We start from the raw sequence: 10,758 nt of genomic DNA on the forward strand, positions 1-10,758 counted from the left end.
GGTGCTAAAGCAGAAGTTCCTGGAAAATGTTCCCACAGGCTGAATAACATTCTCCCAAGAAGAGCAAGTGACACTTTAACTACTAGGACCTCAGGACGTAACCTTGGTACCTTGGTACTCAACTGCTCTGAATCTTCAAGTCTGATCTGCACAGATTTTAATGCAAAAATTTTGTTCCAGTACTAATTCGCCGGGCTAGAGCTTTGGGTGTCAATATGACTCTTTCTAGGAGTCATATTTAGATTTAGTGGCACCTCAGTCCACGAACTTAATTTGTCCCACAATTCTGGGGAAGATGGCCATGGTTGTGTTCGTCACCCAATGTGGAGTTCATGGACAGAAGCAACATTTTGCCCAACCCTTCTGTTCAGGAATCAAATTGTGTGAGAACAGAAGCATTCACAATCTGAGGTATTGACGTACGAAGATTGTGCTTTACTTACCCCTGTCCTGTGCAAAGCAGTTGTATAGCCATAGATGGCTCAAATTCATAAACACATGCAGCACACAAGATCTGTATAAAAAGTTGCCAAAGCTGACACTAAACATAAAAGTTGTAGGTCAAAGAAGAAAGTCTGAACAAGCACATAAAATGACTTTCCTCTTTTTGGCATAAAAAAATCCTTCCAATGACACATACTCTTACGCTAAAAATACAAGCACAGAAGAAACTCTTAAGATATCTCCCTTGCCTGTCACTTACTCAGGCAGTACCCTCCACCTCCCCTCCCTCCCCATCACAGACCCTGACAGTGCTAAATGGCAGCACTCTGGGATTTTGACTGGAGGCCACAAATTCAAGCCAGCTTGAGGGACTGAGACCCTATCTCAAAAAAGGGATGGGATGTCATTTAGAGGGAAGGCCTTGGGTTCAATCCCAGTATGGCGAAAAATAAAAACGAAACAAAACTAACTTCCATGTTCTATATGAGGAGACTTAATACTCCTACAACTCTCTAGCTACTTCCTTTTGCCTGTTGCTGACCCCTCCCCCCACCCCTTCTGCTTAATAGCTCGTCCTGCCTGGTATATTCTTTCTGCTGGACCTTTTGGTATTGTTGGCTTTGCTGTCCCTTTCTAGGAATCCTTGAGAATTTTTTGGAGTTGCTGGTTCAGTGGTCGTGAGTTTCTTAAGGTACTCTTCATCATGGAAAGATCTTATTTCTCCATCAATTTTGGGAGCTTTGCCAGATATATCAGTCTGGGTTGGCAGTTGTTTACCTTTAGGGCTTGAAACACTTCGTCAAAGCGCTCCCAGGTTTAAGGTTTATGCTGAGAAGTGTGCTATAATTCTAACAGGTTTACCTTGATCCCATCCTGGTGGACTTCTGAGGCTTCCAGATGTGCTGTGGACGGGTCATTTTCTGAGTGGCTGTTTGGGGCTGGAGGTTCTACATGCTTCACTTATCTCTATGTTAGAATTTCCTCCTGGATTGGGAAAGTTTTCTGCTATTGTTTCTGGAAACAGATTTTTCTGTAATGTCCTTTGTGTTGTCTTGCGGTTTACTACTGAGTTCCAGTCAATCTTAGATTGGTCTCTTTGGCATCATCTAGAGCTCTTGGAGCCATTTTTCATGCCCCCTTGTTTTTAAGGTATTTCTGAATAACTGGTCACCAACACCAGCACCACCTTCGAGTTCTGACACTGACCTCACGCTGGCCACTTTTAACAGGATTTTTAATCCCCTGGATTGTTTGGCAACATTTAATGTAAGTCGTTGCTAATAAAGTGGTTGTTCATGTTTGTATCATTTCATTTAGCTCTGCTTGCTTTTTATTAGTGTTGTCAGTGAACTCACTGATTGTTTTGCTTATTATGACCATTAACAGTTCAGTTGTTTCTTCTTCCCAAGCAACTTACTGCTTTTTTATCTCCTTTTCTTATCTCATAATTCAGCTTTGTGGCTTTTAATCTGCTCCCCTTTGATGGCCCATGGATCACCTCTTAGGGAATTGGGAGTTCTGGGAGGCATTTTGTATTCTTGTCTTCTCATGTTTTTATTCTTCTGTGCTTTTGTTTTGTGCTGAGTTCTGCAGGCTGATTATAGTTTTGCTGGTATATGAAGACCTCTTTAGTTAGTGTCCATTTTACACTAACCAACCATGGGCGTGGCTAACCATGGGCCTCTGCCTCCTCCCAGGATCCAAATGTCCCTGTGAATTTAGGAAGGGAGGTGAGAGTAGAAGTGCTTCAGTGCCAGTTCCCTGGGAAGGGCTTGGGTATTGTTAATGACACAAAGGCAATCCAGATATTTGCATACAGAGAACACCAACTAATAGCAACTACTATTCCTTCTTGCTACACAAACAAAATCAGCAACAATGATAATATCAAAGACAAATTGGATGTTGACACTGGCCTCTGCTGGGTGACTCTGCTGTGTGACTTGGTAGAGTAGAGGCCCAAGTTGAGTCAAGACAGAACGCCAGCCCTTTTGGACCCAGCCGCTTCTGAAAGCCCCAGATGGGCTTCTCACCATTAAGCACAGAGCCTGTGTCCTCCAGGTTTGGCCTTGGCCTTCTCATGGGGTCTTCAGCAGTCTCTTATTAGTTGTTGTGGTAGGAGACAATGACTGGAGACCCTGGATTCAGGTTGTTCCGAAGCTGTGCTGTGGCTCAGGCTTACTCTTTCCTCCAGAAAACACCCTCTCGAGCACGTGGGGGCTGCGCTGGCCTCCTCTGACCCCCGAAAGGAGTCACCTTAGAGTAAAGCCCTTGTAGTAGTTTACCACAGCCATGACCTTTCCTCGGGGCTGCCCTGCTCCATTATTTTTCCTGGGGCTGCTGACTGTGCCTGGATTGCCCTTCCCCAGGAGGCTGCCCCTGTCCTCAATCAGGGTAGGCAGCTGTTTGGCACCTCTGCTGCCCATGGAGAGGAAATGTACCCCACCTGGCTTGGGTTGGTGTGCGGCTTGGCAGGTGAAGGGTGGTGGGGAGAACCTGTGGCTTCTGGCATCCCCACCCTCTGGGTCCAAGCTTGGGAGCAGATGGGACAGCTGCCTTGCTCCTCCTCTTCTGCGCTCAATGATGGCACCACAGGCTCGGAAGAGTAATCATTTTCTGGAGCTGCTGTCACATCTTGCCAGGCGTGCAGCTCCGGCCTGCTGGGTCCTCTTGTGAGACTGTCCTGCTCTGGCCGGCTTCCTGCAGAACTCGCACTGTGCACAGTCCCTCAGTTCCTCTGCCCCACTGTGCTGGCTCTTGCTAGGCCTGGTGCTCAGGCCTGGACCTCTCAGGGCTGTGGTTTAACACACACTGGAGCCCAGGCACATCCTGGCACTAAGTATGACTAAGCCCATGCTACCAAAGGGGGACCACTGAGGAGCGGGTATCAGACGCTTTTCACGATCCTGCACTCCCTAAGGGCGGAGCACGCTTCCGCTTAATGTGACGCTCCCACCGAGGAGTCATTGATTCATTCAATAACAGTAAGGAAGGCCATCTTAAAACAGGCTCAGCCACAGATGCAGGCATCAGTCAATGATGCCTCTAAAAGTGCAGATTCAAACACAAGTTCAGACACTCAGCTGCATGCATGCCTTCAGCGGCCTGCGCCACGTAGGGCCAAGGGCTTCTGAACCTCGAGGCTGGGAGCCCAGCCCTGCACTGTCCTCTGCATTGTCCAGGGTGGCCCTGCCTCGGACCAAGACATCAAAACCACCAGGGCAAAGTCCAGCCTGCCTCACTTTCAGGCCGAGTCTGAAGCAGTACTAGCTCAAGCTATGTGGAAACTACAGGTTGGGACACCTGTGACACCATGTCTCAGCCATGTGACAGGACCCGGCTGTGGAAGGGAAGGGGAGAAACATGGGACTCATAACGTCCACCTCCTTCCAGGACAGGCCCGGGAGTGCAGGGGGCCAGATCGCCTGGGCCTCCTGGATGGCTTCTCCTGGCGCAGCACACTGGCCTGCACCTGTGAGGACTCAGTGGCACTCCAGGTCCTTGAGAGACAGGTGTTGCCCAACTACAAGCTCATAGATGCTGATACTGAGTTTTTCCAGGTCTACTTAATAAAAGTTAAAACACAACCATGAAATTGATTTAGGGATGTCAAGTAAACACACAAGACTCGCTTCAGTCAACCAGACAATGTGGGGTGAGGGAGCAGGGAGGGAGCGTGGCCACAGGGCCAAGTGGCCTTGGTGAATCTGTCAGATGTAGCCTCCACACCCAGGAAGCAGTGCTCACATGGCTGCCAGGACCCCTAGGAAGTAATCCGCGTAGAGCGGCATCAGGTGTCTGGTCAAAGGGATCATTCGAGCTGCACCTGTGATGCTGACTGCTTTCACAACACAGCACAGCACAAGGGCTACTCCCAATCTGTGGCAGTTGTTGGCACAATCTGACAGTGGACAGAGTCGATTTGTCAGGGACAGCAAATCCCAAATTTATACCTTGCAAATAATGCTACTTAGGTAAGCTTTATGACTCACGTGAGTGATTCAGAAAATGCCACAACGAAAGATTAGTCCCTCCTTATATAAAGCTTTTAGTGCACCCTTGGAATCACGAAACCAGGAGCTTTTTCTGTTAATACCCTAAGTCTTCTTCCTGCATAGTTTCTATACACGGATGTTACAGCTTACACTGTCAAAAACAGGCACGCATTATTCATCTAAATAAATGTAAATAGACTTTAGGCGAGTTTAATAGGTAGGTACATGTTTATAAAGAAAAATACATTAGCTCTTACCATACTGACACAAAACTGTATTCCCTTGTAACACTGTACTAGGTCCAAACTCTTCTGGACTTAGATTGGTTTGTAGGAAAAGTTTTATGGGGACTGTGAGTTTACAGACTCCATTGTGAGCAGTAACACCGTAAGACAGTACAACTCAAGAAGCACCAATTTAGAGGTTTTAATTCATATTACCTTATCTGATGGTGTGTGTGTGTGTGTGTGTGTGTATATATATATATGTATATGTATGTGTGTGTGTATATATATATATATATATATTTTTTTTTTTTTTTTTTTTTTGAGGTAGGGTCTCACATAGTTTTAAACTGGCCTTGAACTACATAGCTCAGGCTGGTCTCTAACTCACAAGGATCCTCGTGCCGCTGCATCCCACCTGCTGGGATTACAGATGTGCGCCACCACCCTGGCCAAATCACTTTACACTGAATAGACTGTTTGCAAAGACCTGTTAAAGCCTCTTTACATTCTGGGCACTTCTCTTTTTGAAGTTAAACAGTAAGTCTCTAGGATGGCTGGCCAGATCTGTCTGGCCAGAAGCGGTAAGCTTCACCTTATATACACCGAAAAGAACAGACCTACCCTGGCCATCACATAATTCTAGTTTACAAAAAAAGGTTAAAAAAAAAAAAAAAGGCTTCTACATACATTTCAGTCCCAGATTAACCAACAAACTTTTGTTTATAATTCTAACGCTTTTTCATTAAAAGAAACCTATGTAGCATAGAAGATATAAACATCAGTACAAAAGAGACAAGGAAAATGGTAACTTTAAAAATTGTACATTTAGCCAGGCGTGGTGGCTCACGCCTGTACTCCCAGCACTTGGGAGGCTGAGGCAGGAGGCAGGAGGATCGTTGTGAGTTGGAGACCAGCCTGAACTGCATAGAGACCCTGTCTCAAAAAAAAAAAAATTGTACATTTAAGAAGACTGCAACTCTGGGACACAAAGTTACCCAAGATTATCTCTATCAGTCTTCTCTAGGTTGGCCTAGGCTTTTTTCTTCCTAGGGCTATCAACTAACCCAACAAGTAACCAAGCCAAGAAAGTTAAAACAATGAGTCAGCACCCACCTGATCACAAGAAAGCCTCCAACAGCTGCAAATAAAGGTCTCTGCAGCTCCAGACCCCCCCCCCCAGCCCTCTGGGCAACTGATTTACATCTATAGATCTTGTCTGGCCTGCGGCCCTACTGCATATTGTACACTAGCAAAAAGAGCTTCATTATATTCGTATTATACCAAAATACCTGTAACGTGGCCTACTGTTCTGGTTTTTTCTTTTCCTCCGGGTGACCTAATTGATATGTTAATCAATGCTCCCCGCTGTAAAGAGCTGTAAATCCGAGGCTGGGGATTTAGCTCAGCGGCATAAGCACCTGCCTTGCAAGTAGGCAGTTTGATCCCCGGTACCGATAAAAATGAAACAGACCAAAAAAAAAAAAAGAATTATAAATCCCTAAAAATCTTACCTATTGATATGTTAACTATTATTGCCCTCTACAAATAACAGATGTGGTGCTAGAATAAGCTGACAAAGATTGTTAATTACTGCTAGATCTCTACCTTCTAAGGAAAATAAAGGTGTTCCTCATTAGCAATTTTCTTGATCCATGCCCATACCCCCTTACTTTGTAAATTGTGATAGGTACTTAAAGGCGGCAAGTATAGAGGAGCAACACACAGCTTTTGCAATCTCCAACTGCACTGTGTCGCTGGACCCAAGATAAAATAAATCAGCACTGCTTTTTAAATGTTTTTGCCTCATATTTTGAACTTGAGTTTGGGGACTCGTTTGTGGATTACAAGACTGCACAGGTGCCCATAGTAAATATTCTTCTCTCCTCAAATGCTTTCACACCCACATTCCCAGAGCCTGGAAGGCTCAGGCAGAAGGACCTTACATTCTAGCCCAGGCTGGGCAACTTAGCAACCCAGCCCTCAAAATGAAACATGACAAAACCAAACCTACTTTCTCCACTGGAGCTGCCAAGCCAGCAAGGCCAGCTTCCTGCAACTTCCATCCCACTTCCTGTCACCCTCTCTGTTTCCCCTTAGTTCAACATTTGCAGAAAGTGAGGGAGGCAAACTGTCTCTGCCCAAAAGGGAGGGTCAGAAAACCTGCAGAGACAACAGTTATTCACCCTAGTAGGATCCACAGCTATTCTAGGAAAGCCAGATGGACTTCCCAGCAATCCAAGCAAACCAAAAGCACAAGGTAAAGATAACAGCACAGGCACAGGTGCTGGACCCGGAGGCAGAGTCAATTGAGGCAGCAGAATGAACCCGCTAGATTCTTGCACAGGGAAGATACAAAAGATTATGAGAGTTGAAAACCACTTCGAATTTGTAAGTTACTGTTCAAATGTTGTTTATGGGCTGCCTGGTTGAAGGGGGGGGGGCAGTTGAGACAAATACATCATTAACAATAAAATTCAAGTAAGGGAATTGGCATCAAAAGAAAACAAGGATATGGAATGAAATAAAGGCAACAGAGACGCATGTAAGGTAATGTCTGGTTCTTTTCACACAATTATATGCAGAAGCAAAGACTTTCTAAACTGATGAGTGGCATGGGCAGGCAAGGGGAGGACCCATCACAAGGCCAGCTCTCTGCGACCAATGTTCAGGAGACAGATAGAAAAACCTAATTTGGAGAGTTCATGCTGAAAATAAGCACTACAAATGAACATGAGCACTAAATAGAGCTCTAAATTCAAAGGTTACCGCAAAAGGCACCGCAATCCAAATGGGTTTACAAGGTCACGCTCTGGCAGCCCCTGACCTGCTAACCTTTTCTAATTCAGTTATATGGTCTCCCCAGCATCCAGTTAACCTAAATAATAGCTTAAAATTCTCGTGGTTACATAAACTACCTCAGCCTGAGGTCAAACAAAGGTAGGTAAAGGAATTCTCACCTCTTCCTCATCTCTGAGTAACAAACTGACAAGTCACCAAAATTCAGTATTTAAAGACTCTTACCTGTACTCAATGAGCCAAAATAGAGAAAGTGTTTATTGTATCATCTGAACCCCAAAAAGGCTTTAAGAGTTCACCCCTCCTCTCACCCCCTTGTTGCAGCCTCAGGCAGCTGAGCTAGCACCAGGCCACCTGGCCCAGGCTTCCTGCTACATAGGCCCAGGTGACAACAGCAGAGGCTGGGGTGGCATAGGCAGCATTTAGGCCGCCTACCCAGGTAGCCACAATGCCTAGTGACACCCGTGACTTTGCCTGGACCCAGGAACAAGGCCATCCCCTGCCCTCGAAGGTTGGTCTAGAACCTGTGAGGGCCTCACACGTGAAGCAGGCGGGGGAGCCAAAACCAGTGAAGCCACCAAGACAGCTTTTCAAGTATCCTGTGACCAAGATGTAGTCACATCACTGCTCCAACCTGTACTACATATCTTCAAACTCTTCCGAGTTCTAAGGACACATAACTTACATGGGATTCTGCTACCATACCCTACCTATCAACTTGTTAGTTGTTTCACCATGAAGAAGGCAAATGATAGTCCAGAAGTCCTGGGCCTGGCAGGAAGTCTATGACTGACTTAGCAGTGAAGGAAGTCAGATACAGTTAAAAACAGAAAAATCAAAGGTACCGAACGAAGCTCTGCTTACCAACTGACAGCACAGGTACACACATACATACACACACACACACACACACAGTGACAACTTCTGGGATCAGAGAAAAAGAAAGGACTGAAAGATGGACAAGCCAGGTGTGGTGGCACTTGTCTGTAATCCCAGCACTCAGGAGGCTAACGCAGGAGAATCACTTTGAGTTTAAGGTCAGGCTGGGCTACAGAGTAAATTCAAGGCCAGCCCAGACTACATACTGAGGCCCTATCTCAAAAAGCCTAAACCAAAACTAAAACCAAAACCAAAACTACTAAAGATGGACATATTTAAGTCAGACTTCAAGAAAACCTCCCTGAGGTTGCTAAGGCCATTATGTCTGCCTTGGATCAAGGTATGTCCCAGCTCCCTGCTACTCTTCTCATCTGTATGAAACTATTTGCTGACACAGAGAACCAGGCCATAGTCACACCAAACAGTAATATTTAAACTAAATATCACAAAATGTCCGCTGTTCCGTTCACCAATTTCATCTAACCTTTGACGACATGATCCATCCCGAGGCCACTGAGTGGACTCACACAGGAAGCCACCAGCTTCAGGGTCCCTGAGAGGGAAGGACAGACTGCTTGCTACCTCCCAGTCCCATGGAACCAACCTTCACCAAGGCGGCCTGGCCTGGGCAGCTGCAGGACCTTTACCTTCCAGGGCTTGGAGCCCTTTGAGTTAGGCGGAGTGACAGGCGGGTTGGTAAACCCAAAATTACAACGGGCTTTTACTGCCATGAGCACACAGCAACAGAGGAAAGGAGGCCCCGCTGACCCTATTATTTGCTTCCTAACAGTGCTTTGCTGTTGCCTTCAAGGGTTTTCCAGTGCTCCCATTTCCAGATCCTCTTCTTCACACCACCGCTCTGTGGATTCTCAACTGCGCCATCCAAAACCAATGCAGAACCTGTCCCTGCATCCTTGGGCTATGTCTACCATCATTGGTCACACACCTCTTGAGGAGTGTTCTGAGACCAGGTCTCTGTCAGGTCACTAGGTTGCCCTGGCTGGCCTTGAACCTGAGCACTCCAGTCTCGGCCTCCCAGAGTGCTGGGATCACAGGTGTTTCCTGCCCTCTGGCTGGGCCCAGCCCGAGGTGGCCATCCCTGGGCAGAGCGAGGATGCCCACAGGGAGGACCAGCCCAGGAGGCCAAGTTACTTGTCTCTTCCACTCCTGCCCTGGCGGCAGCCCCTGGCGCGCGCAGGTCACTAAGTCACTGAAAAAAAACGACAGCAGGCCATCAAGGTGTCCACCGCGAGCCACTGAATGACGTAAACAGCCCGAAAACGTCCAACTGGACTCTGTTGGCCGAACCGTTAAGCAGCCAGGCTGGGTTTCAGTCAACGCGAACACTTCCCTGGCATCACGACTGCAGGGCAAACACTTCAGCGGGGCCTGGTTTGGCACCAAGGCGAGAGACTAGTCTTTTGATTAACAAAAAACAAAAACAAAAAAAATGGGGGGGGGGGCCAAGCCCCAAACGCACACGAATCATTACACTGGCGGCTGGTCCCGAAGCTCCCGACCCCTTCTCCCCAAGTACTAGGATTCCAGCACTTTCCGGGAGCCGCGGTGATCTTCCCAGGGCCGCCGGCGTAATTATGTCAGGCAGCGCCGCCCCCATTTGCAAGGAGGTCTGCTAGCTCACCCAGGGGACCCCAGAGAAGCTCCCCGAGAACTAGGTCTCGACCTGGTTCTGGTCCCCGGAGGGTCTCCGCGGGGCCGGTCAGCGCACGGTGAGGGGAGAACGCTCGTCCTGGCCGGGCCTCGCGGACCCGGGGAGGACGACGCCCCCGCCCGGTCACGCGCCCGCCACCCGCCCCGCGACCGTCACCCGCTGCGGCCAGCCAGCCGGTGTGGCGGCGGCGGCCGGGCCGCGTATACGTGGCGCGCGGGAACCCACTCGGCCCCCTCACCCACCGCGGACGGCGTCCACACCTGAGCAGCGCTCCGGACCTACGCCGGCGCTCACGGGCGGACGGCCAGGCGGACGAGAGAGACGGCGACAAGCGAAGGGCGGCGAGGGCCGGCCAGGGGCGTACGAGGGGCCAGAGACCCGCCGCCGCCGCTGCCGAGAAGCCGCGCGGGCCGCAGCCGAGCCGGGCGGCCCTCATGAATGGACGCGGCGGCGGGCGGGCGGCAGGCGGCGGGCGCGCAAGCCCCGCCCCAGGCACGTGACCTCGCACCCCGCCCCGTCACCCAGACACGCCCCTCCTACATTTCCTCCCTCCCCTCAAGCCTGCGTCCCGCCCTCGTCGGCCCAGGCCCCGCCCCCTCCGGCCTGCGCCCCGCCGTCGCGGCCCGACGCCCCGCCCCTCAGGCTCGGCCCCCGGAGTCCCGCCCCTCCCCCACTCCGCTCCGCAGCGCGCGGTCCGGGCCTGCGGGAACTCGGGAGCGTGAGTTAAAAAAAAAGTTTATTCTAG

The 10,758-nt window shown here is 49.1% G+C and overlaps 1 protein-coding gene across 1 annotated transcript in view; it reads right to left on the minus strand.

Annotated features, from left to right (window-relative positions):
* The window catches only part of Lpin2 (lipin 2), a 67,492-nt gene extending 57,000 nt beyond the window's left edge, over positions 1-10,492 (minus strand). Inside the window, exon 1 of the mRNA XM_003464445.5 lies at positions 10,274-10,492. The gene's annotated coding sequence lies outside the window, so the exon portion shown is untranslated. The remainder of the gene's footprint in view (positions 1-10,273) is intronic.
* Between the last annotated feature and the right edge of the window lie 266 nt (positions 10,493-10,758).

The sequence above is a fragment of the Cavia porcellus genome, unplaced genomic scaffold (genome assembly GCF_034190915.1).
Source record: "Cavia porcellus strain 051 isolate PalLab524CR breed Dunkin Hartley unplaced genomic scaffold, mCavPor4.1 scaffold_20, whole genome shotgun sequence".
In the NCBI taxonomy this organism is placed as follows: Eukaryota; Metazoa; Chordata; class Mammalia; order Rodentia; family Caviidae; genus Cavia; species Cavia porcellus.